General features: G+C 44.0%; 1 long non-coding RNA gene across 2 annotated transcripts in view; it reads right to left on the bottom strand.

Moving 5' to 3' along the window:
• Positions 1-9,780: 9,780 nt before the first annotated feature.
• The window catches only part of LOC125637198 (uncharacterized), a 211,970-nt gene continuing 195,889 nt past the window's right edge, over positions 9,781-25,861 (bottom strand). For both annotated transcript variants that reach the window (XR_012668492.1, XR_007356855.2), the window contains 2 exons: positions 15,115-17,097; positions 9,781-12,206 (listed from right to left, as the gene is read on the bottom strand). This is a non-coding gene — a long non-coding RNA (uncharacterized LOC125637198). The remainder of the gene's footprint in view (positions 12,207-15,114; positions 17,098-25,861) is intronic.

Raw genomic sequence — 25,861 nt, 5'->3', positions numbered from 1 at the left:
AGTTATTGGACTCAACACAGGTGTAACCGGGTGAAATTAATATCTGGTGATCTACAGGAGATCAGACTAGATCAGGGGTGGGCAAACTATAGCCCTCGGGCCATACCCAGCCCATCATGGCTTTGGATCCGGCCCGCAGGATTGCCACCCACGTAGTGCTGCAGGGCTAAGGCAGGCTCCCTACCTGCCCTGGCTCTGCGCTGTTCCCGGAAGTAGCTGGCACCATGTCCCTGTGGCCCCTGGGGGATGGGGGGCAGAGGGATCCACGCACTGCCCTCGCCTGCAGGCACCGCCCCCCAACAGCTCCCATTGGCCTCCGGGAACAGGGAACCGTGGCCAAATGGGAGCTTTGCGGGAGGTACCCGAAGGTGAGGGCAGCGTGCGGAGCCCTCTCCCCCCCACCACCACCCAGGAGCCACAGGGACGTGGTGCCGGCCACTTCCAGGAGCGGTGCGGGGCCAGGGCAGGCAGGGAGCCTGCCTTAGCCCCACTGCACACCTCTGCCACCCCCCGAGCCACTCCAGGTAAGCAGCACCAGGCCAGAGCCCAGACCCCAAACCCCTCCTGCACCCTAACCCCCTGCTGCACCCCTCCCACACCCAGCACCCCTCCTGCCCTGAGCCCCCTGCCACACCCTGCACTCCTCCTGCACCCCAACCCCCTGCCTTGAGCCCCCTCATACACCCCGCACCTCTCCTGTGCCCATACCCCTTGCCCTGAGCCATTTCCTGCACCCCACACTCCCTCCTGCACCCCAGCCCTACATTCATGGCCCTGCATGCAATTTCCCCACCCAGATGTGGCCCTCAGGCCAAAAAGTTTGCCCACCCCTGGACTAGATCATCTAACAGTCCCTTCTAGCTTAAACTCTATGAATAAATAAAGAGCAACAGTAGCAGCCAATTAGACTCTCTAGTAAGGATTACGATTACAGTGTTAATAAACCAAGCATCTCTCAAGTTAAAAAAAAATAAAGAGGAAGGATTGTGGTTACAGCACACCACTGAGAGGACAGGAAATTTATTCTGGGGTCTATTCTTAGCGCTCTCGACTTCTGGTGTGATTTGGGGCAAGTAATTTAATCTCTCTGCTGCAATTTCCTCATCTGTAGAAGGGGGAAACAACACTTATCCATCTCACAAAGATGACTGAAATGTGACTAAAAGACCAATCTAACGAGCATTGAAATCAATGAGACTTTCCATTGACTTCAATGAGTGCTGGATGAGACCCTTCACAAAAACGGCACCTTTTTACTCAGCTTCTCTCATTGTTCCTGAGTATACGTGGGGTTCTATCTACTTTTGAGTGATAAATATAAGCTGTTGCTCATTTTATCCCTTTTAGGTCTGCAGAGTCAAGAGAGCTATGGGTGAGTGAGCTGGATTTTACTCCTTGTGTGTGTGTCATCAACAGCATATTTGGCATAGCCAAATCTGCCCTCAGCTGCACCTACGATGTTGTGTTGCATAAATATAAATGAAGACAGAATTAAGCCTGGTGAATCTTTTTACTGGCGATGATGCATAAGCCAAGCCAGAAAGAACCCAGGATGACTCTCAGCTCACAGACTCAGGGTAGAGCAAGCTGTTTGGGGAAAAAAGGATTTTTCCCCCCCTTGGAAATTGAACAATTCTGATATAGGAGTTATTTGGGACAAGAACCGTAGCATCCCATTTCAGTGCCGAACAGCATTTTAATCTGAACTGTTTTTACATGCTCAGATAGCAGGCAGGCACAAAAGGGTTCCACTCTCAGGAAATTCTCCAAGAGCAGTGGGATGGAATCCTAATTCCCACACTGAAATAAACTCCAAGGGTTCCATGCATTTAGTCCATGTAGGCTGTGGCTCTTCATATTCTGAAGTAGCCTGGACATGGTCTTGGGGACTTCTTTTCATTTTGGGAATTTGGATTCTGCCCTGTAGCTCTTTAGGAATTGCATAAGAGCCACCACCTGTTTATTCAGGCTGTGTTCACTTTCCCCACTATTGAACCAATAATCATTAGAGACTTGTATGCTCTGCCATGTCTCAACTAAGCTATGCAATAGTTAAAACACACATTTTCTAGAGTCTGAGCAATCCACATAAAAGACTGCAAAGCAAGTGCAGGCATACCCAGACAGACTCAGCTTGTTTCTTTCCTATGCCATGCTGGGGCAGTGCAGATGTGCACTGAGAACCCATTGGGTCTCTCTCTATCATGCCTACGTTTCCTCCCTCTTTGGTGTGCTGAGGAGACCTGAAAGAGGACTATCTATCTATATATGAAGAGGTGGGGTCTGCTGTATGAGGTCCATTGCTGGTTTTGCTATCCCTCATCCTTGTACAACAGAAATGCTTTAAGCCCCTCTATGCCCATTCAAGTTGTCTTAGTTGCTTAAACTTTAAAAAATGCAGAATCTATCAGTGGCTCTCAATCCATGGCCTCCTTACAGCCCAGTCAGCACACAGCTGAGGCCCATCTCACATCCTCAGGGCCATACAGGTACTGTGTGTATATATATATATAGTGTGGATGCAGCACACATAACACAGATTGCTGCATATGCAGCCCACAATGGTAAACAGAATCATAGACTATCAGGGTTGGAAGGGACCTCAGGAGGTCATCTAGTCCAACCCCCTGCTCAAGCAGGACCAATCCCCAACTAAATCATCCCAGCCAGGGCTTTGTCAAGCCTGACCTTAAAAACTTCAAAGGAAGGAGATTCCACCACCTCCCTAGGTAACGCATTCCAGTGCTTCACCACCCTGCTAGTGAAAAAGTTTTTTCTAATATCCATCCTAAACCTACCCCACTGCAACTTGAGACCATTGCTCCTTGTTCTGTCATCTGCTACCACTGAGAACAGTCTAGATCCATCCTCTTTGGAACCCCCTTCCAGGTAGTTGAAAGCAGCTATCAAATCCCCCCTCATTCTTCTCTTCTGCAGACTAAACAATCCCAGTTCTCTCAGCCTCTCCTCATAAGTCATGCGTTTCAGTTCCCTAATAATTTTTGTTGCCCTCCACTGGACGTTTTCCAATTTTTCCACATCCTTCTTGTAGTGTGGGGCCAAAAACTGGACACAGTATTCCACAGGAGGCCTCACCAATGTCAAATAGAGGGTAACAATCACGTCCCTCAATCTCCTGGTAATGCCCCTACTTATGCAGCCCAAAATGCCATTGGCCTTCTTGGCAACAAGGGCACACTGCTGACCCATATCCAGCTTCTCGGTCACTGTAACCCCTAGGTCCTTTTCTGCAGAACTACTGCCTAGCCATTCGGTCCCTAGTCTGTAGCGGTGCATGGGATTCTTCCATCCTAAGTGCAGGACTCTGCACTTGCCCTTGTTGAAGCTCAGATTTCTTTTGGCCCAATCCTCTAATTTGTCTAGGGCCCTCTGTATCCTATCCTTACCCTCCAGCGTATCTACCTCTCCTCCCAGTTTAGTGTCATCTGCAAACTTGCTGAGGGTGCAATCCACGCCATCCTCCAGATCGTTAAAGATATTGAACAAAACCAGCCCCAGGACCGACCTTTAGGGAACTCCACTTGATACCTGCTGCCAACTAGACATGGAGCCATTGATCACTACCCGTTGAGCCAGACAATCTAACCAGCTTTCTATCCACCTTATAGTCCATTCATCCAGCCCATACTTTTTTAACTTACTGGCAAGAATACTGTGGGAGACCGTGTCAAAAGCTTTGTTAAAGTTGAGGAACAACACGTCCACTGCTTTCCCCTCATCCACAGAGCCAATTCTGTCGTCATAGAAGGCAATTAGATTAGTCAGGCATGACTTGCCCTTGGTGAATCCATGCTGACTGTTCCTGATCACTTTCCTCTCCTTTAAGAGCTTCAGAATTGATTCCTTGAGGACCTGCTCCATGATTTTTCCAGGGACTGAGGTGAGGCTGACTGGCCTGTAGTTCCCCAGATCCTCCTCCTTCCCTTTTAAAAAGATGGGCACTACATTAGCCTTTTTCCAGTCGTCCGGGACCTCCCCCGATCGCCATGTGTTTTCAAAAGATAATGGCCAATGGCTCTGCAATCACATCCGCCAACTCTTTTAGCACTCTCAGATGCAACGCATCCGGCCCCATGGACTTCTGCTAATCCAGTTTTTCTAAATAGTCCCAAACCACTTCTTTCTCCACAGAGGGTTGGTCACCTCCTCCCCATGCTGTGCTGCCCAGTGCAGTAGTCTGGGAGCTGACCTTGTTCGTGAAGACAGAGGCAAAAAAAGCATTGAGTACATTAGCTTTTTCCACATCCTCTGTCACAAGGTTGCCTCCCTCATTCAGTAAGGGGCCCACACTTTCTTTGACTTTCTTCTTGTTGCTAACATACCTGAAGAAACCCTTCTTGTTACTCTTAACATCTCTTGCTAGCTGCAACTCCAAGTGTGATTTAGCCTTCCTGATTTCACTCCTGCATGCCTGAGCAATATTTTTATACTCTTCCCTGGTCATTTGTCCAATCTTCCACTTCTTGTAAGCTTCTTTTTTGTGTTTAAGATCAGCAAGGATTTCACTGTTAAGCCAAGCTGGTCGCCTGCCATATTTACTATTTTTTCAATACATCAGGATGGTTTGTCCCTGTAACCTCAATAAGGATGCTTTAAAATACAGCCAGCTCTCCTGGACTCCTTTCCCCCTCATGTTATTCTCCCAGGAGATCCTGCCCATCAGGTCCCTGAGGGAGTCAGTCTGCTTTTCTAAAGTCTAGGGTCCGTATTCTGCTGCTCTCCTTTCTTCCCTGTGTCAGGATCCTGAACTCTACCATCTCATGTCGCTGCCTCCCAGATTCCCATCCCCTTTTGCTTCCCCTACTAATTCTTCCCAGTTTGTGAGCAGCAGGTCAAGAAGAGCTCTGCCCCTAGCTAATTCCTCCAGCACTTGCACCAGGAAATTGTCCCCTACACTTTCCAAAAACTTCCTGGATTGTCTGTGCACCGCTGTATTGCTCTCCCAGCAGATATCAGGGTGATTGAAGTCTGCCATGAGAACCAGGGCCTGTGATCTAGTAACTTCCGTTAGTTGCCGGAAGAAAGCCTCGTCCACCTCATCCCCTGGTATATAGCAGATTCCCACCACGACATCACCCTTGTTGCTCACACTTCTAAACTTAATCCAGAGACACTCAGGTTTTTCTGCAGTTTCATACCAGAGCTCTGAGCAGTTACACTGCTCTCTTACATACAATGCAACTCCCCCACCTTTTCTGCCCTGCCTGTCCTTCCTGAACAGTTTATATTCATCCATGACAGTACTCCAGTCATGTGAGTTATCCCACCAAGTCTCTGTTATTCCAATCACAATAGGTTGAGAACCATTGATTACATGCATCTATATTGCTGGAAGAGAGCATTACCTTAAAGAATCACATGGCTGGCTGAAAACATTACTCAAGTACTTCTTTTCTTCAGCTCTATCCATTGCTAAACTTTTCCTCATGGCACCTTTCTAATATCTATTGAGGCATTTCTAACATGCTCATCTTCGTAGTATCTAGGCATTGGCTCAAGAGTGTTAGTCTGTCAGTTCCTCTTTGTACGTACTGTAAGGGTTACATTAAGGAGCAATTTTAAACTTTACTGTTGTATGCTTCCTTTCTTTATTTGAAAAATAGCTAGTCCGTCCCTTCATTGTTAGTTTGATATGTTCTCCATGCCTTTCAGAGTCTGGGTGCAGAAACTGAAAGGAATGATCTGTTCTATTATAGTTACTACTTACATCAGATCTTCCAGAGCTTCATTTGTCACAAATTATTTCACTGCAGGACTGTGTTCATGCTGCCACTCAGTGGTAGCAAAGGAGGTAGGCAAGTTAGAAAAGTGTATGTTAATATTTTAGACCAATTTTTTTGAGATGGGTTCCTAAAACATACACTAACTGCATATGCCCATTTTCTGAGGGTCTGAACATTTCCCCACAAAAATCACGTAGGGCTAAATGCTGTTTTGATTTACATGAGGCATAGATCAGGAGTAACTCCACTCAAGTCTGTGAAATTACTCTAGATTTGCACTGGTGAATTTGGCCTTATGTGATTTCTTTCAGGACTTAATTAACAGTCACAGCACACAACAAACAGCATATCCTCCCACAGTTACAGAGCAGGCATCTGAAACAAATTCTGCTGGATTTACACTAGGGTAAATCCAGAGTTATTCCAGTTGCTTCATTGGAATTATTCAAGGCCTACACTGGTGTGAGTGAGAGCTGAATTTAGCCATTTGGGTTCTGTTGTAGGGGTATCAGAACATTTTTTGTAAGTCTGACCCATGCAGCAAGTCAAGAGATCCTTAGAACATTCACCTTCTGTTGAACTTATACATGTCACTTATACATGTCATACATGTTTATCAGCTTCAGCCACAGCAGCTGCTCCATTGCAGTGGCATATCTAGAAATCAAAATGCAACTGAAATTATTGCTCTCAAGCAGAGAGGGAGCAGGCAGCTGGCAGGCATGTGTAATTAAATTCCTGGCACACATTGTATGTTTTTATACTTTTTGTTTGGTCAGCAGATATTTAAGTATGCAGATTCTCAAAACCCTCTGCATGGTCTTTTAAAGTGTCGTTGCGTATTTACGGGTCACTGCACATTTTGACTGATCGTCCATTTAGAAATCTAATTCCTTAATTGTTTCAAAAATTCCAATATCAAACTACAGATGACATGGGGAGCTCCTCAGTGATTTCAATATTCTCCTTCCAAAACAAAGGAATACCAGCTGGGCTCTATATATAGCTGGAATGTTCCTGTTCACTCCACAACTTGATCAGATGTGCGTTCAACCCCTCATCTACATCTGCCCTCCTTTGCAAAATTGTCATCTTTAGATCCATTGGAGGAGGAGAACAAGAATGGTAAAAGAATGAAAAACAAGCAATTCTGATTTTCCTAACAAATACTCAACGAAATTTAAAAGAATATGCAAAGGGTTTCGAGAATCTGCACACTCAAATATCTGCTGACCAAAGGAAAAGTATAAAAACATACAATGTGTGCCAGGAATTTAATTACACATGCCTGCCAGCTGCCTCTGCTTGAGAGCAACAGTTTCAGCTGCCTTTCAGATTGTGGGTATGTTTTACCACAGCACTGTTCTCCAATAGGAAGTCACTCTGCACCCTGGTATTCTCGTATGGTCAGTACATGGGATAAGGCTTTGGTGAATTTTTCCTTCTCCTCTGGAGATTACTCCTTTTCCCCCCTCTAGTAAAAAATGTCATTTTAGGTACATCCAGAATGGTACTTTTATTTTTTTCCATGTACCTGTACATTATACATTCTGTAGTTCCTATCAGTATTGTTAAACACTTTATAAACACCTTCAAAACATGCATCAAGTCAACAAGTGGCTCCAATAAAATCAGCTCATGTTAAAAATTCCCCAGCTCCGATGGTGACCAATTAAAAAAAATCAATCTAAAGATCAACTAAATAAAAAAGCCCTAATATGCCCTGAATACAGCCAAATTCAGGTCTGGGTCATGGAAATTGAGTTCCAAAGGTGAAGGCCCTCCAGTCAGTCCTGGAAAGCGGAGTCCCCAGTAACAGAAACTGCATCTCCAAGGATCTAATCTTGAAGGTGTTCTGTTTTCTCTTTCAGCTCATCTCTGTCTATCCATTCCATCTGCATGCAAAAGCTGCAGATAGGGAACTAGATACTTTTTAGCCAGGTACTGCCGGAATAATGTATTAGCTGTTGAATCTCGGTGATATTCAGGTAATGTGTTATTTGATGCTCTGATCTCTAGGATTATGAGACAAGTTTACCCACATCATCAGTAATCCGGTATGTTTCATTTCACACCTCCTTAACTGTTTGATCCAATAGAATAACTGTATGTCGAATACAAGAATGAGAGCACAAAAGCAACCAGAAAGGAATGGTTTGGTAGCTGTAATGTTGAGGAAAGGAACATTTGGATGGATTGTGTCCAGTAAGTCATTCTGGCTCTACTTGTTCCATAGTAATGGAAGCAACATAAAAGGAACTTCTTGCCACAGGCTGCCATTGAGGCCAAGAGTTTAGCAAGATTGAAGACAAGAGTTTGTGAAGGCATATAAAGCTTTGTGTTTCAATGTTTAAGATGATCTCTAACTACCGGTATTAGGATGAAACTTTCATGAGGACAGTTTATCCCACGTTTACCTACTTGCAGCTTCCTCTGAAAGATCGGACAGTGGCCAGCACCAGAGACCGAATACTGGACTAGATGGGCGTTGGGTCTGATCCAGTATAGCAATTCCTAAAGTCCTCAGTAAACACCCAGTTGGATAAAAATACATTGTCTGTCAGTTTCTCCTCTGTGCTGCAGCTGGTTTGCACTACATTGCTGGTGTAAAAGGATCCCAAAGCTGATATTAACTAACCCCAGGAGTATCAGCCCAGTGAAGGGGGATCCTTCAATGACAGCAGCTCCTACAGCACACTCATTCCAGCAGCCAGCATGGAGGCAAGCCTAAGTTTCCAGAGCCCTAGTGACGTCCAGTTGTTGTATCAGCCGCCTTTTAGGAACAGTGGCAGCTGGCATAAAGTAGAACAGCCATCAGGCTGCTCTACCTGTTGCCAAAGAACTGTCCCAGCACACAGCCAGCCCAAGACTGGGGAAGCACAAAGGCAGTTTAAAGCCAGCTTTGTGCCATACCCCACATCCATTCCTGAGTTGCACTGTGCCATAGCTGAGGATCTGGACAAGTATATAGCTACCCATAGCCATGGACAGAAATGATGAGAAATAGCTGCACACTTTTACATACAGCACACATTGAAATGGGAAGTGCTGTATTTTCAAATATAGGATCGTAAGCTGTGAATGTTAATACAGAAGCAAACGTAATTACACACTGAAGGTGAAATCTACTCTGCCTGCATAGAGCCCTAGTATTCGGGTTCTACGTTGTAGAGTGTAAAATGGCTCGGGTCAGGGCAAAGCTGCTGTGCTGGACTCTCTGGCTGCTATTCCAGCTTGCGGACTGCCAGAGCCTCTTTGTGCCAGTTGTATGGGATACTGAGGCCACTTGATTGTGTAAACTTTGATATACAGCCCTTCCACTGGCCCTTCCCCGTGTGGCCTTCTGACCAGACTCAGTGAGACCAGCCCAGAGACCCTTTCTGCATGTATCATGCATATTTTGCACACCAGTTATCCCTTTGCACCCATTCATTCATATTTTCAATACACCATTTAGAAGCCTATTTTGAGGGAGACTATTAGATCTTCAGAAGGAATGGGGTGAAAAGGAAAGATTTGCTGGCCTCAACACAATTACAAACAGGGTCAGATCCTCAGGTGTAAGTCAGCATAGCTCCACTGAAGACAGAGCTCAGCCCCTTTATGCCACCTGAGCTTCTGGTCCAAGGTTAGTAACAGTAACCCATAACAATTGTGATCATATGACAATGTGGATTGAAGTGTCTGGTAGCACTAAACAAATAATTATGTTTAAATGCTCAGTTGCCCCACTAAGGCTTGTAGGATGCCTGCAGGATGCCTGCATGCTCTTATCAATATTTTTTCAACAGCTGGAAAAAGCTTAATGCTCCAGTATTTGTTTCATACGTCCTTATAGGCAGCCAGCTGGACTAGAGCCCACAAACAACAACTACTCTAAACTTCTCAGTGATAAGAGAAAAAATAATCTGCTCCAGCAACATGACTTTCTAGTTCCTCCTTCACAGTAATGTTGCCGGCACCCAGTGCCGAGAGGCTGAACAACAGCTTGAGTGGTTCGTTACCCGGTGTGCTACACCCAATAATCACAACGGGGTGGAGAAGCAGAAAAGTTTATTTGAAGCTTCAAACAGGTACAGGGAGATTTGAATCTCAAATCCTGTACACAGAGCAGGAAGTTACACAGGCTTTTATACATCCTTTTCCCCAGCATACTTATCCAATAGCAAGCTGCCCCAAGTATCCATATAGCCAGCCAATCCAGTTCCCAGCTAGTTCCCTGGTTCTCTGTATCATTTGTTAAACTATACATAAAGCTGCTTTATTCAGCATTGTTCTTCCATATCTGCCCTGTGTGGCCTTGCTTAGTTTCAGGCAGTCTGACTCTGCAGCATATTGTTGCACATTCTCAGCATAACTGCTGTGAGTGCCTCCAGGCGGGAGGGGGGGCCAAGGACACCTGGGCCTAGTGCGAGGGGGCTTCATCGACACTTGTGGTCTTCCATCCCCTTGAGTTACCTAGTGGCCATGCCCCAGTGTCCCCAACAACTCCCCCCTTTGAGAACACTCAACAACCTTGGCTCTGAGTTTTCTCACTTGGGCTACTTATTTCTTTACAATAGGACTTTGCATAAACACTTTGTGATAGCCCTGAAGAGAATGACTTATTAACTTTTGCAAAAGGGCTCTGACACATGAGACTGCACAGCATAATACCAGTAATACAAGCAATACAGGAAAGAGAATTTTCAATAGCAGGCTAAATAAACCACCAAGCCAAGACAACAAACCCCAGCCTGAAAACAAGGTTTGCAACCAATCATTCTCTGGGGCAGTATAGGCAACCTGTGCTCCGGCTCGGGCATGGGCCTCAGCCTGTACCACCTTTTCATAGATCTCATAACTGCTATAATTTACATATACACAACATCGGTGCCCGACGAGGGCACAAACCCCTCCTTGGGATGCCAAGAGATAGTCCAAAGCCAGCCTGTTTTGGAGGGAAAACGTCCTGAGCTGCTGTACCTCTTTATTTAATGTTTTTACTGCTGACCCTAAATCACTAACCGAGTCCTCTAACTCTAAGGCCACCTTCTCAAGTACCATCTGCAGCCTTATAGTATAGCGGCCTATGCATGCCATGGCTGGCCCAGAAACCAGTGGCGCTATTCCCAGTACAGAGCACCCTACAAGCTTCTCGGTTGTGAGGGGATTCTTCATATTGCCCTCCAATGCCGTAGTCAGTCACCGCAGGGTCTTTTCTCGTGACTCAGAGGTGTCTCGGGCATTTCTAATCTTTCCTTTGGGCAGTGTGGCAGTTATTGACAGATGAGGAAATCCACGAGCTATATAACAGCTATCTGTCCAGTTCGCTGGCAGCACCTTGTAAGCCTTTCAGCCACATACAAAATAGTGACCCTGTAGGGCCCAGTAAGGACTGTTTCTTAAGGGGATTCCTGGGATATTTAAGGCTGCTTTTCCAAACAGTTCATATGCCCCTAGGGGGGCATCCCATCCTCCTAATTGGGTACAAATGGGGGCGTTTCTAATTGTGCCGTTCAAATTACACTCGCCATAGGGACCACTACAAACCCACCACTGGCTTGCTACATTGGAGATGTTAACTGGACGGCAAGTTACATTTCCAAACCCCTCTTTTGTGGTAAGATTATTTGTAAGAGTTTCCCTAAAAGGGGAGGAACCATTACACCCACACTGTTGGCCTCCCCTGTTGGTCTTTATCCAATACCCATCAGCCCACTGTGTAATAACACAGGAGCTTTTTCCCCACAGGACACCCATAGTGATCAGATTGGTTTCAGGTAAAACATAAAAACTCTCCCTCAGTGAGTACTGCAACTGAATACTCCTGGTCCTGATAGGTGGCCTGCTGTAAAGAGGTCTTATTCCAGAACGGCGAGTCCGTTCTTTCCTGCTCTTTGGTGGTGGCTAATTCTGCTAGGGTCAAGGGCAGCATGTCAAGGGGCATTCCCGTTTTGGGGGACAGTGGAGTTGGAGCACATACCCAGCAATCAGTCTGGTTTGTTAAAGTAGCAACATGGTGCGCAAGTGAAACAAAGGAGTTATGCTCCCGATATGCACAGTTTGGAAATACCAATACAGAGAATAACAATGTTACCCAATTAATTATCACCAGAGTCTTCCCAACCCAGGGTCTCCAGTACCTGGGTGGGTCCATTTTAGCATTAAGGTGCCTGCTATTTGTGTCTTTTAAACAGTAGCTTTAGCCCGAGATCGTCATTAGATGAGGAGTCAGCAGGTTGGACGGTCCACTGTTCTGCTGACGAGGGGGCGGGTACTGCCTTCAGACAAGAGTGATGGATCCAGTTCTTGTGTCCCTCGATCTTTGCCGCTGTATGGGAGATCAGCAGGACGGCATAGGGTCCTTTCCACTTCTCCTGGAGAGGCTCGTCTTTCCAGGTGCTAACAAGCACAGAGTCACCGGGCTGTAAGGAGTGGATGGGAGTGTCCAAGGGGAGAGGCTGGGAATCCTTGGTATACCTGTGAAGAGACAAGAGAACAGCAGACAGGGAACACATATACTGTGACAAAAAACCATTACCCAACTCCCATTCCCCTGACAGAACCAGGGTGCCATTCATAGGCCATGCCCTTCCAAACATAATTTCAAAGGGACTGAGCCCTAATCTACCCTTTGGGAGAACGCGGATACGGAGTAGGACGAGGGGCAAAGCATCAGGCCATCGCAGTGAGGATTCTTGGCACACTTTTGAGAGATGCTGTTTAAGGGTCTGATTGGTACGCTCCACTACACCACTGGCTTGCGGTCTCCAGGGCGTATGGAGTTTCCAGGGGATCTGTAAGGCATGTGAGATGCTTTGAATGATTTTTGACGTGAAGTGTGTCCTGTTGTCAGACTCCATCCAGAGGGGGAGTCCAAAGCGAGGAATGATCTCCTTAACAAACTTGAGGGCCACTGTTCTGGCAGTGCAGTGACGGCATGGGAAGGCTTCTGGCCATCCGTTGAACCGATCCACTATAACAAGGAGATATTTGAACCCTTGGGTCCGGGGAAACTCAGTAAAGTCTATTTGTCACACTTGTCCAGGGCCCGGAGTGGGTTCTAGGGCAGCTGGTGGCACAGGATGTCCCAGTCGGGGGTTATTGTTTTGGCAGACTAAGCAGTCCGCTTGTACCTGGGCAGCCAGGGGTCAGAGTCCAGAAGTGATAAAGTATTTTCCCATTAGTTGGATAAGTGCTTCCCTGCCAGCATGAGTGGTTTGATGTAGTTTCTGCAGCGCTGGCCGAATTAGGCCCTTTAGTAAGAGGGCCTTCCCTTCTGGGGAATGGAGCCATCCCTCCTTTTCCCGGAGACCGAGTTTGTCAGTTAGCTGTCTCTCCTCCCCAGAGTACTGAGGTGTTGGAAGCTCCCCTACTGATGGGATAAGGGCATGCATATGGGCGTTCTCAGTCTGAGGGGATGGCAGGGTGGCAGCATGCTTAGCCTCTCTATCTGCCCTAGCATTACCTCTGGCCACATCTTGATCTTCCCTTTGATTGGCTTTACAGTGTACCACCGCCACTTCCAAGGGAAGTTGTACAGCTTCTAGGAACTGGAGGATTTGGGGCCCGCACTTGACTGGGGAGCCTTGGGCTGTCAGCATTCCCTTTTGCTTCCATAGGCCAGCATGAGCATGCAGCACACCAAAAGCATACTTTGAATCAGTAAAAATGTTGACCCACTTTCCTTTTGACAGTTCAAGTGCACGGGTCAGGGCTATTAGTTCGGCAAGCTGGGCAGAGGTCCCAGCGGGCAAACCTTCAGCTTCCACAGTGTCATGGAGGGTCACAACAGCATAACCCGCCCTCCTTTGCCCATCTATTACAGTACTGCTACCATCAGTGTACCACTCATAATCTGCATTTGGGAGGGGTACATCCTTTAAATTCAGACGGCTGGAGTACTGGGCATCTATGATCTCTAAACAGTCATGTTTCTGTTCCTCTGTTTCTGGCAAGAGAGTGGCTGGGTTAAGGGAGGGGCAAGGCTGTAAGGTGACTTCAGAGTTCTCTAACAGCTTAGCCTGGTACCGAGCAATCCGAGCCTGGGTGAGCCAAAGCCCTCCCTTTGCATCCAATAAGGCTCGGACCATATGGGGAGTATAGATTTGCATAACCCCTCCCAATGTTAGCATCTCGGCTTCCTCAAGCACTAGGGCAGTAGCTGCGACCGCCCATAAACATGCCGGCCAACCCTTTGCAACCTGATCCAGTTGCTTAGAAAAATAAGCCACGGGACGTCTCCATGCTCCTAACAGCTGCGTAAGCACTCCTAGGGCCACCCCCCTTCGTTCATGTACATACAACTGAAACGGCTTAGAGAGATCCAGCAGGCCCAGAGCCGGGGCTTCCATCAATTTTCTTTTCAGGATTTTAAATGCCCTGTCAGCCTCTGGGGTCCAATAGAAGGGGTCATGATCTGCTCCTTTTACACAGTTGTACAGGGGTTTAGCCCACAGTCCAAACTCTGGGATCCATATCCTGCAAAAGCCTGCCATACCCAGAAATGCCCTGAGCCGCTTACAGTTACTTGGGGTAGGAACTTGACAGATAGCTTCCTTTCTTTCGCTTGAAAGCTGACGCTCCCCTTGCCTTAGCTGTAACCTGATTCCTTTACCGCAGACAACAGGGTTCTCCGGAGGATATTACAGTCATCTCAATCTGGCATGTGACTACTGAGGCACCCCTCAAAGACTGATATAAACCTGCTTGGGTTCGTTGAGAATTCCCCAGCCTGTGTTTTAAAAGCTGCTAAGTCTATTGGATTGAATGGCACATGGGTGTAAACTTGCATAGTGGTAGCCTGACGTCCGTCTGCCCCTGGGCAAGCCACAACAGTCTCGGTAATCAAAGGATAGAGTCCCACCGAGGGGGCAATCTCTGTAACCCGAGGCATCCTACCCTTATAAGGTGGGGGTGTAGGGGCCGAAGGGGACACCAGCTCTGCCATTACAGTGGGGGTGGGGGTCTGGAGACTAACATTAGCTGCTACCGAACCAGTCGGAGTCAGATTACAGTGCTGTAAAATATCTGGTTGAGTACATAAAGTCAGAAACAAATGCGCATACATCTGTCAGAGAACAAGGAAATGGAATGAACATAACAGGAGTAACTGAAGGATCGTGTTGTAATTAATTGACCCTCCTGGTGGCCACCACTCCTGGTCCTCTAGTTGATATTGAGGCCAGTCAACTGTACAGAATCGTTTTAATTAGCTCTTAGTCATCGGATCCGCACCAAATACCTTTCCAGTTTGCTAGAATACACTGTAGGGGCGTACACCGTGCCCTAACCCCTGAGCTCTGTCCCTGTCCCATACCTACACGGTAACTCTGGGCGTCCCCAGGTTCCAACAGAGCATACAATCCGGATTTCAAAAGGTTCCTACCTTATCTAAGGGACCAGTTCTTCACCGTCATAGTCCACAACTGCTTCTCCACTATATGAGTGCGTTGCACCGTTGTGCCTTCCGGGGTCGATCAAATCATGTCTCCACTGAGGCACCGGTGAACTCACCGGTGCGCACTGGGCGTTGGTTCTCGCCGCAATCCTTGACCTCCAGGAGGGGTCCGGGCAAGGCTAAATTGCAGCCTCCGGCCCACCCAGGGACACCAAAAGCTGTTGCCGGCACCCAGTGCCAAGAGGCTGAACAATAGCTGGAGTGGTTCGTTACCTGGTGTGCTACACCCAATAATCACAACGGGGTGGAGAAGCAGAAAAGTTTATTTGAAGCTTCAAATAGGTACAGGGAGATTTGAATCTCAAATCCTGTACACAGAGCAAGAAGTTACACAGGCTTTTATACATCCTTTTTCCCAGCATACTTATCCAATAGCAAGCTGCCCCAAGTATCCATATAGCCAGCCAATCCAGTTCCCAGCTAGTTCCTTGGTTCTCTGTATCATTTGTTAAACTATACATAAAGCTGCTTTATTCAGCATTGTTCTTCCATATCTGCCCTGTGTGGCCTTGCTTAGTTTCAGGCAGTCTGACTCTGCAGCATATTGTTGCACATTCTCAGCATAACTGCTGTGTGCGCCTCCAGGCGGGGGGGCCCCAAGGACACTCGGGCCTAGTACGCAGAGCTGCTGCGAGTGCCTCCAGGTGGGAGGGGGGGCCAAGGACACCGGGGCCTAGTGCGAGGGGGCTTCATCGACACTCATGGTCTTCCATCCCCTTGAGTTACCTAGTGGCCATGCCCCAGTGTCCCCAACAGTAACATCCCAGAAAGGTAATATAACTCCAATGAAAGGCCCACATCCATGAAGAACTAACTACTGTTATATACACAATGGCAATGGCTAAGTTTTCCAATAAATTTGTGACTCAAGTTGATAGACTTTTATTATTATTTGCCACGTGTTCCTTTGACTTATTCCATGAGTTATAAAGTGATCAATAGCCAAGAAGAAGGTCTAAATTAAAAGGAGATTTCCAGGATTACTTCACCACTGATCTGGGACTCCATGGGTATAGGTTAACCTAAAACTAGGTAAAGTAGATAGTTAATTATTACTGTAATTTGCACAAGCCCTTTTTTCAGATGGATTTTCTAACAGTGCATTTCACGCATGCAATTGGGAAATCAATGGTGTGCAAAAGTAGAAGATTTTCAGAAGTGTCCTGTCAAGAGCAAGTAAAGCTAAGGAATTTGAATATGACTTAACTTTATGCCTTATTTATATGAGCAATCTGCTCTTCAACAAATTCGATAAAAGGTTTCATGCTCACAGTTGCACACTAATCAGCATCCCTCTGCTAATTAACAAGTGTTTCCAACTATTATTCACCTCCTCATTTGTACTATTTAATTGCTCTTTGTTCAAACAGGGCCCTTTGCAACCAAGCAGAAAATTGAGAGCAGACAATCAAATTACAGCTGAAATTAAAATAGGATTATTTTCTCCAAATCCATAATTTAATATCCCTCTTCAATATTTGCTCCTCCAACACTGTTCAAAGCTAACCATTTGCTTGCATGTCTCATTAGCAGGGTTAAACACACCTTCTTATTTTCTTCCATTCTTTGTAATACATCTAATGGAAATAGGAGATCGTTGGGATTCCTCTAGACAGAGTTTTAGAGCCACAAGTTCCCAATTGCTGTACTATATTGCTCCTCAGAGGATAGGACCTCAGACACTGCGGGACCCCTGGAAGACCTGCCATAAGAAATAAGTGTCCTACCTTCCAGAAAAGTTGTTACTACTCTCTTCATCTTTGAGCCTGAGAACCAAGCACTTGAAGCTCTAGTGTAGGACTGATGTGTAGGGTGCATAGGCAGGGCAGACCATGTGCAGAGGCCCTCCCAAATGCTGTGCCCCTTCACTGCAACCATGGATGTACACAGGTTCCGCTCAGATCAGGTTCTCTGAATATGTCGTGGAGAAATGAGAATTTGCACTTTAAAAATTACTGTTTCTTTAACTTCTAGTACTGCTGCAGGTAATTTTTGTAGCATCCTGATCAATTTTGAGATTAAAAACCATGCACAAACATCTCTGTAATTTAAGAGCATTTAGGGTAGCCAGTAGGTCTGAATTTTTTCCTCTAAATAGAAAATCTGATTACCAGGACAGAGTACAACTGGTTATAAACTAATTTTACTTTATAATTGAAGGTATTTTGCTATTTCCCTCTAACTCTTATAATTTGGCAGTGGTGAATGTTATATCATTTATTATAGATTTGATTCCTCGGTGAAATGACCTACATTATGGTGACACCTATTTTTAAAATGTAAACACCATGCTAGCCTCGGTCTTTCAAAAAAAAAAAAAAAATCTCTGCCAGGTGCAACAGACTAATGCAATTTAATGTCAAAGTTATATGTGCAGCACATCAAAACAATGAGGGAAGTTATTCCAGCCCTAAATGGTTTGCTGACTTGTACACCAATCTAGACGAAACAGTACTTCAGCCAATAGTATATCCCTGAAGTTGCTTTCAAGCACAGCACTGGTCACATTTCCAGTGGCTTCTTGTTTTGAGAAGCTTCATCTTGCTGGACAGTGCAATTGATTCAGATACCATTTAAGTAAACTGCCAAGAGAGGGGAGAAGCGAGTGGCTGAGTGGGGACATGGGGACACATGGGGAGTGGGGTGCAGGGACACATGGGGACAAGGGCAGATGTGCCTGACTGAATGGGAGAGGCTGGGGTCAGCCAGGGGCTGCATGGGGGCGGCTCCCTAACAATCCCTCCCTGCCCTCCAGAAACATCTGTTCCATACTTCTCCCATCCACACCCAACAACCCTTGAGGTTCACTCCTAGGCTTCTTCACAGCAATTACTTCCCTCTCCGTCAGTTCCTCCATTACCCCTGACTCCCACAAGGCTTTGTACTGCTTCTGAGGGCTGTAGGAAATACATTTCTGTAATGTAGTTTAAATGAATTACTACTCAGAGTAGTGTATTAATATGCCTAGTAAGGAATCTATTTGTCTAAAAAAACCAAACAAAACATGTCCTGAATCTTTTTCATTGTCTATTGTTACAGACATACTTGCTGATGGGTATTTTGAAACAAATTACCAAAATAATACAATCACACCAGTTTCAATTGTTATTTTGACAAAATATGCAGAATTTTAAAATATGATGCACAGAATTTTTAATTTTTTTTTGGCGCAGAATTCTCCCTGGAGTAGCACCTGCACTGTCAAGTCCAATGCTGAATATGTGTCTGGATTTGTAATACAGCCCAAGCAGCCTCTGTGTATTCATGCTTGCCACCATAGTGGCACAGTGCACTATGCTGGCAGACAGAAAGCCCAGAAATGAAGCATGGGAGAGACACAGTGGAAACCAGGGTTTTGACATTTTTTTTAGCCTGTCTGGCGTCCACACTACATCCCACGACTCACAGAAAAAGAAATCCCATGATGCTCACTGCTCAACCACAAAGCAAAGGACCATGTGATGCCCCCCCAAGAACTCTACTCCTTCAGTTCACAGCAGACTGACCATGCATTCACACAATGCGAACTGAAGACAAAACAGACATTTTGTGTGCACGCTATTGGTGCAACTTGTGTACTACAAATTACAGACATTCATTGAAAAGCTTTGCGTTAACCCCTCCCGTAGGATGTAGATGAACCTATAGCCTTACTTGCTTGTTTACCAAAGTGACCAAAAAGATGTGTTATTGCTAATTAGCATATCAGGGTATAGGCAGCAGCAACAGCATTGAAGAAATCTCCTTAGTAGAGGATGGGAAGCCAAATGAATTATGCAAAACATTGCTGCAAATGAGCACCTATAGCCGATGCAAGACAATTTAGTTTTCAACAGATAATTAGTGGAGCTGGTAGGCAGTTTTCAATACAATCCTAATTGTAAGCTAAATATAACAGAGTGCTGTTGTGAGGATTAACTGGTTAATGTTTGTCAAGTGCTTTGAACATGCAAAGAACTATGCAAGTGTTAAGTAGTGTTATTATTTTAATACAAAAGGATCAGGCAGACATTTGCATTTTTCCTCACTAGTCAGCTACATATGATCTGACCGGCTTTTCTTCACAACAAAAGGAATTGTCTATGTAAGTGCGTGAGTTCAAAAATATCAAATCAAATGGGAATCAAATGGGAGCTGCAACGTTAAAAAAAACAACAATTATGTGGAACTCACTGCCAAAGGATATTATTGAGGCAAAAAGTGTATAGTAGAATTCATAAAAGGTTTGAACATTGTTGCTTCAGTTTTCAAAAGTGACTAATTTGTAGTGTCTCCATTTCAGGGTGCCCAATTTGAGTCACTTTTAAAAAGCCTGATATTCAGAGTATAGGTGCTCAGGATCTCTGAAAAAATCAAGCTCAGTTAAAGTGCCTCAACTTGGGCACCCAGGAACTAAAATCACTGGTCACTTTTGAAAATCTTGTTCTTCTGTAAATATCAAGGCTATCTGGGGTTGTGTTTGATAGGAAAATTTATAAGGACTATCAACCATCATGCTTTAGGTTATAAATCAACCACTAGTTATGTAGGATTGAGAACAAATTTCCATCTAAGAGTGTTCTAATGCATAACTGTCCATGGTGGGGATTTTATTTCTTCCTTTGAAGTGTATGATACAAATACTAGTCTAGAGGGGCCATTGATCTGATCCAGTATGGTTATTCTTATGTTTCTCTGCACCTGAAGTTCTTAAAAATGGGCATTTTAAGAGAAGGACATATATTCTTCATGACAACCAGACAGTTCAGAGAGATGAGGCTGACAGTACTGGATATTACAGACAACAATAACCTTGCTGCAGAGAAAAGGAGGACAGGAAGCATTATGGAGTCAGAATTTTTCTAGAAATCTGCGTGGAAAAACTGTTTTGGGGTTGAAGTCTCCCGTCCTTCGTTTCAGTCCCAAATTTTTTTTTTTTTTTAAGGTTTCAGGAAGTAATGTACAACTACTTCAGCACACATGTACAACTGAAGCAGTATCAGAGTTCCACATAACATCTTAACCTATAACCACCCACAACTAGAATTTTCCAGATATCCCCTGACTAGCCCACCACTGACCTGGGAGCAAATGATGTCAAAAAAAACACCTTGAAAACACAAAGCTACAAGCAGTTTTCTCAGCACCGCAATGAGAGCTAGTTGGAAATATTTGAACAAAATAGGCTTTTGTTGTAAAACAGCCTTTTGAAAAATAAAAATTTCATTAACATTTTTCATGTGAATTTCTCATTTTTTCCCAATGAAAGCCAAAGCACCCCCCCCGCCTCCCCATTTTTCCTTTCCATCCCCTTTTTCAGTGGCAAAATTGGAAAAGGAAAAAAGGTGGGGGGGGGGGGGAAAGAGAGACATTTGTAGTAAAGGATTTCCCCCAAAAATTGAAAATAAATAATTTTTGGAAACTTCTAAACGAAAACATTTTCAAAATTTGAGAATTTTTTTAAAATGTTTTCGATCAACTAATTGGAACCTTCAGATGCACTGAAGAATGTGACTCAAAACACAACTCAACATATGTATTGGTTCAGTTTCTAGGATTCTTATTGCATCCATTAGTCCCAAAGCCCTAAATTAGGATTTTCTGAAGAATGTACAGTCAAAACCTTGTAACTGCAAAAAATCTGACAACATTTATGATTTAACTGTTTAATTCTTTATGCTTTTGTAAATATTACGGCTGGTGAAAAATTTTCTATTGAAACTGCTTTGACAAAAAATTGGGTTTTCAACTAAACATTTTTCATTAAAAGTGTCTGCTTTGCATGGAAAATTTCAGTTTTCATACAAGTATTTTGGCCAAATCCATTTTCAGCTAAAATCTTTTAGTTTTTGTCTAAAAACTTTGAAATTTTGGTGAAAACAAAATTTTCATTTTGTCAAAAAAATCTCAGACCAACTGTATTAAATATGTTTATTAAGAGCTCCATATAGCAAACTACACACAGGGAACCATTTGTACTGCACAACAAGTTTTATCGGTCCTACAAAGCCTAGGAAGTATGCTCCACACTCTGGAACACCATCTACTGACGCTTTATCGATTAGGAAATATACAGATACCTGTTGCAACACTTTCAACATTGTAATTTCCATAGTGTGAAAAGAAACAGACAATCATCATGCACAGCACCTAGCTCACTACTGGAACTATGTAGATAATCTAATACCATTACAACAAAATTATTATGTATTGTAAATATCAGTTTACTCTGAGGACTTAATTCTCTCCTCACACAGGTAACATAGATCATAGCATATCCAGAGGGCTTGAAGTAATTCATTTACCCAAGAAAACTCAATTTTTATGCAGTGTTTGCTTTTCTAACTATCCTGAGTGAAAGAAGAGCGACCCAGAGACTTGTCCAGTAAACACAGCTAGCAGTACAGTGAACTGAGGTTAAAACCACTATAATTAAGTGGCTTAATGGGTAGCAGATTATTATTGCAGTAGAGTTCAAAGGGTGTATAAAGGCTGGTGGGTGAGGGAAGGAACAGGGTGAATGCTAAGCTCTGGAATACAACCTACAGGTATAACTGGCCTATAGAGTTGATCTACAGACTGTGTTACACATGGGGTTACATGAGACTCAGTCCCCATTAGAATCCAGGATCCTTCCAGCTCCCATTCTTTTATTTTACTTAGCATAACACCTGTCTGTCTTATTTAATTTAATAGCACCCAGTTATGTATGAATACACACTGTTGCTATCTCAGGTCCAGATTCTGAAATGCTTACTCACAATAAGTGAAAAGAAAAGGAGTACTTGTGGCACCTTAGAGACTAATACATTTGTTAGTCTCTAAGGTCCCACAAATACTCCTTTTCTTTTTGCAGATACAGACTAACACGGCTGCTACTCTGAAACCTCACAATAAGTAGCTCTTACTCATGTGGAAAGTCCTACTTACCTTCAGTGGAGTTATTTTCATTAATAAGTAGTACTCAGCACGAACAAGGGTTGCAGAATCTGGACTTAAGTGAAGACTGGGAAATGTAAATATATATTTTAAACAGGGAAGTGTGATCAGAATGGAAGGAAGCTAAATACATTCTGATTGCTGAAGGGCTATTTCCATTAAACAGTCAGTCACTCACAGCTATAACATTGGGATCTATTTTGAGGCGAAAAATGTTTGCCAAGGGCTATCAATAGGTTTCAGAATAGCAGCTGTGTTAGTCTGTATCCGTAAAAAGAAAAGAAGTATGTAAGCATCCGATGCAGTGAGCTGTAGCTCACAAAAGCTTATGCTCTAATAAATTTCTTAGCCTCTAAGGTGCCACAAGTACTCCTTTTCTTTTTACGGTTATCAATAGCTCATTCTTAGAGGAGGCACTGAATTACTCATCTCCACCAGGACAGACCGCAGGGAAAGGTGGAAGGGGTCTCCATTTAACAACTCATAGATTCAATAGATACTAAGGTCAGAAGGGACCATTATGATCATCTAGTCCGACCTCCAGCACAACGCAGGCTACAGAATCTCACCCACCCACTCCTGAGAAAAACCTGTGTCTGAGCTATTGAAGTCCTCAAATCATGGTTTAAAGACTTCAAGGAGCAGAGAATCCTCCAGCAAGTGACCCATGCCCCATGCTACAGAGGAAGGCGAAAAACCTCCAAGGCCTCTTCCAATCTGCCCTGGAGGAAAATTCCTTCCCCGACCCCAAATATGGCGATCAGCTAAACCCTGAGCATATGGGCAAGATTCACCAGCCAGGTACTACAGAAAATTCTTTTCTGGGTAACTCAGATCCCACCCCATCTAATATCCCATCACAGGCCATTAGGCCTATTTACCATGAATATTTAAAGATCAATTAATTACCAAAATCATGTTATCCCATCATACCATCTCCTCCATAAACTTCTCATGTTTAATCTTAAAGCCAGATAGATCTTTTGCCCCCACTGCTTCCCTTGGAAGGCTATTCCAAAACTTCACTCCTCTGATGGTTAGAAACCTTCATCTAATTTCAAGTCTAAACTTCCCAATGACCAGTTTATATCCATTTGTTCTTGTGTCCACATTGGTACTGAGCTTAAATAATTCCTCTCCCTCTCCAGTATTTATCCCTCTGATATATTTATAGAGAGCAATCATATCTCCCCTCAACCTTCTTTTAGTTCAGCTAAACAGACCAAGCTCCTTGAGTCTCCTTTCATAAGACAAGTTTTCCATTCCTCGGATCATCCTAGTAGCCCTTCTCTGTACCTGTTCCGTTTGAATTCATCCTTCTTAAACATGGGAGACCAGAACTGCACACAGTATTCCAGGTGAGGTCTCACTAGTGCCTTGTATAATGGTACTAAAACCTCCTTATCTCTACTGGAAATACCCCTCCTGATGCATTCCAAGACCGCATTAGCTTTTTTCACTGCTATATCACATTGGCAGCTCATAGTCATCTTGTGATCAACCAATACTCCAAGGTCTTTCTCCTCCTCCGCTACTTCTAATTGATGCATTCCCAGCTTATAACTAAAATTCTTGTTATTAATCCCTAAATGCATAACCTTACACTTCTCACTATTAAATTTCATCCTATTACTATTACTCTAGTTTACAAGGTCATCCAGATCCTCCTGTATGATATCCTGGTCCTTCTCTAAATTGGCAATACCTCCCAGCTTTGTGTCATCCACAAACTTTATTAGCACACTCCCACTTTTTGTGCCAAAGTCAGTAATAAAAAGATTAAAGAAGATTGATCCCAAAACTGATCCTTGAGGAACTCCACTGGTAACCTCCCTCCAGCCTGACAGTTCACCTTTCAGTAGGACCCGCTGTAATCTCCCTTTTAACCAATTCCTTCTCCACCTTTCAATTTTCATATTGATCCCCATCTTTTCCAATTTAACTAATAATTCCCCATGTGGCACGGTATCAAATGCCTTACTGAAATCTAGGTAAATTAGATCCACTGTGTTTCCTTTGTCTAAAAAAAATTTGTTACTTTCTCAAAGAAGGAGATCAGGTTGGTTTGGCACGATCTACCTTTTGTAAAACCATGTTGTATTTTGTCCCATTTACCATTGACTTCAATGTCCTTAACTACTTTCTCCTTCAAAATTTTTTCCAAGACCTTGCATACTACAGATTTCAAACTAACAGGCCTGTAGTTACCCGGATCACTTTTTTTCCTTTCTTAAAAATAGGAACTATGTTAGCAATTCTCCAATCATACAGTACAACCCCTGAGTTTACAGATTCATTAAAAATTCTTGCTAATGGGCTTGCAATTTCAGGTGCCAATTCCTTTAATATTCTTGGATGAAGATTATCTGGGCCCCCCGATTTAGTCCCATTAAACTGTTCGTGTTTCACTTCTACCTCAGATATGGTAATATCTACCTCCATATCCTCATTCCCATTTGTCATGCTACCATTATCCCTAAGATCCTCTTTAGCCTTATTAAAGACCTGAGGCAAAGTATTTGTTTAAATATTGGGCCATGCCTAGATTATCCTTGACCTCCACTCCATCTTCAGTGTTTAGCGGTCCCACTTCTTTCTTTGTTTTCTTCTTATTTATATGGCTATAGAACCTTTCACTATTGGTTTTAATTTCCTTTGCAAGGTCCAACTCTATTTGACTTTTAGCCTGTCTCACTTTATCCCTACATGTTCTGACCTCAATAAGGTAGCTTTCCTTGCTGATCCCTCCCATCTTCCACTCCCTGTATGCTTTCTGCTTTTCTTAATCACCTCTCTGAGATGCTTGCTCATCCAGCTTGGTCTACAACTCCTGCCTATGAATTTTTTCCCCTTTCTTGGGATACAGGCTTCCGATAGCTTCTGCAGCTTTGATTTAAAGTAATCCCAGGCCTCCTCTGCCTTTAGATCCACAAGTTCTTCAGTCCAATACACTTCCCTAACTAATTTCCTTAATTTTTGAAAGTCTGCCCTTTTGAAATCAAAAACTCTAAAGTTGCAGATTTTTGTTAATCCTTCCGTTCAGTTTGAACTGAATTAGCTCATGATCACTTGAACCAAGATTATCCCCTACAACCATTTCTTCTATGAGGTCCTCACTACTCACCAAAACCAAATCTAAAATGGCATCCCCTCTAATCGGTTCAGCAACTACTTGATGAAGGAATCCATTAGCTATCGCATCTAGGAAAATCTGAGCCCTATTATTATTACTAGCACTCTTCCTCCAGTCTATATCTGGGAAGTTAAAGTCTCCCATGATCACGCAGTTTCCATTAGTATTTACTTTATTAAAAACATTAAACAGGGCTCTATCCATATCCAAATTAGATCCTGGCGGTCTATAGCACACCCCAAGCACTATCCCAGGGGAGGCTCTAATAGTTTTCTTCACCAATGTAATTTTTGCCCAGACGGACTCTGTCTTTTCCATTCCATCGCTTCTTATTTCTTTACATTCTACCTCATCATTGATATACAATGCTACTCCACCACCTTTGCCTTTATTTCAGTCTTTCCTAAACAGCACATACTCTTCAATACCTGTAGTCCTGTCATGACTACTATTCCACCATGTTTCTGTTATCCCTATAATATCTGGTTTCACTTCCTGCACCAGTACCTCTAGTTCCTCCATTTTGTTACCTAGGCTCCTCGCATTGGTGTACAAACATCTTAATTTTTGCCGTTTAGCCTCGCTCACATTCTGTACCCTATTAGGCACAGACATTCTACAGCC

The sequence above is a fragment of the Caretta caretta genome, chromosome 5 (genome assembly GCF_965140235.1).
Source record: "Caretta caretta isolate rCarCar2 chromosome 5, rCarCar1.hap1, whole genome shotgun sequence".
In the NCBI taxonomy this organism is placed as follows: Eukaryota; Metazoa; Chordata; order Testudines; family Cheloniidae; genus Caretta; species Caretta caretta.
The sequence above is the reverse complement of the archived record's forward strand: the minus strand, read 5'-3'. Positions and strand labels throughout refer to the sequence as shown.